Source organism: Callospermophilus lateralis, chromosome 3, assembly GCF_048772815.1.
Source record: "Callospermophilus lateralis isolate mCalLat2 chromosome 3, mCalLat2.hap1, whole genome shotgun sequence".
Taxonomy (NCBI): Eukaryota; Metazoa; Chordata; class Mammalia; order Rodentia; family Sciuridae; genus Callospermophilus; species Callospermophilus lateralis.
The window spans coordinates 115,312,047-115,314,070 of NC_135307.1; positions in this window are offsets into that span (position 1 = coordinate 115,312,047).

Sequence of the window (2,024 nt, forward strand, 5' to 3'; positions counted from 1 at the left end):
GGTCAGGTGAGCGGCGCCCGCGTGACAATCGGCGTGTCACGTGACCCAGACGTCTCATTCTCGGCGACCGGGGCTGCACAGTCTCGCGGCCTGGATGTGGAGCTCCAACTGCTTGCGACCCATGGTGCGCGACGTCGGCCACGGCTCCCCGGGGCGGACGACTCACGGCCTGGGGAAGCAGAGAATGGCCGATCACCACCGAGGCCGCGACTCTATACTAGAATTACCAAGCGCGCTCCATGCGGAAGCGCAGGACCTACGTAGGGGGCTGAAGGGAAAAGGCCCCGCTAGGGCGCCACCTGGACCGGGAGTGAGCGCTCGCCCGGCCTCAGGGGCGTTCCAGGCCAAGGTAACCGAAGATTAAAGCCACAAGTCCGTTCTGTAAAATGCTGTGTGGCTAGAAGAAGCTGGAATTCGGTGGTCTGGAGTGTTCTGCTAGAGAAGGGATCACAAGGTCACAACAATGTGATCTACTTATGACCTGAAAGAAATGTGTACTTTTCAAGCAAACTTGAGGCATCCATTGCCTGCCTCCACGTGGTGCTCTTCCCTTCATCGTTAATTATGAATCTCCTAGTTGACTGCCCTCAAATCCCCTCCCTCTAGACAGAATTCTACATACCCTAGTGGTTATTTACTGCAAGCAGCGGAGGTATTGCTGGGACCTAAAGCAGGAAGGAGAGTGTCCAGAAGTAATGACAGAGGCTTCTTCCTGTGGGGGCTGACATAGAAAGTCCAAGAACCAGAACTTAATTCTGTGGACCGTTGAAAGTCATCCTAAAGATCTGTGTTTTAGAAATTATAGGCTCAATACTTGGATAGATAAAAAACCAGTTAGGAGGCCCTTTTTATAGGAGGTAGAGACTAATGAGAGCCTGAACTACAGCAGTGGGGAAGGAAGAAAGCTGTAGGTCCAGGAAGTAGGTATCCAGAAAAGAGGCTTGAGGAGTGGTCAGTCAGAATTCCACAGATAGTTATTAAGTCAGACGTCCAATCTTCCTTGTTCATCACTATATTATTACAGCATAGTTGAGTGCTGCCAAGTCACACACAAGATTGTCTCTACAGTCTTTGGGTTCCAAAACTTGAAACAAATTCCATCCAGGCCCTGAAAATGAACAGTACCTTAGGAATTTGTGGGACAATATTAAAAGTACTAACATACAGCAAGTTGAATCCTCACTGCAAAAGAAAATAAAAACCATGCTATGGTTTGCCATCACTTGGCTAGTAAGTACTTTTAAATTTTTTTAATAACTGACTTTGAGGTATTGGGGATCAAACCCAGGGGTATATCATCCCTGAGCTGCATTTTCAGCCCTTTTTATTTTTGTTTTTAGACAAGGTCTTGCTAAGTTGCTCAGGTTGATGTTGAACTTGTGATCTTTCTGCCACAGCCTCCCAAGTCTCTAGGATTACAGACATGCACCGTGCTAACACTTGCATTCTTAATGCTAATTTTTTCACTGCATAAATCTAAATTTTCATCAGTACTAATAAATGTGTACTCCATCAGTCAATATCCAGAGTAACAACCTGGAGAATCCCAGAGTCATTGTCAGAAGAGCCAAATCAGGTTTTAGGATCCAAAATTGAGGAGGGTTCATAACAGGTTCAAAGGTGAAAGCAAGAGTTTTCAGGACTGAGTGTGCACCAGAGCACCCTCTTCTGTGATATTCATCCCATACCAGGGGAGAGGAATCAGTCACAAGATTAAAGAGCTGGACTTGATGAAGAAATTATAAAATTACTAGTGAAAGTACTTACATATTTTTGAGACAATATTTCAAAAATTTCAATCATTCTATCTCACCAAATATCATGCAATTAGAAAGTTAATAAATAACTATGTTTCTAAACAGTTATAACCTATTTAAATGTTCAGAGCCTAGAATACAATAGTGAAAATTTAACCATGTGCAGTGGCATATACTTGTAATCCCAGCAGTTTGGGAGGCTGAAGCAGGAGAATCTCTAGTTCAAAGCAACTCAGTGAGACCCTGTCTCTAAGTAAATTCAAAAAA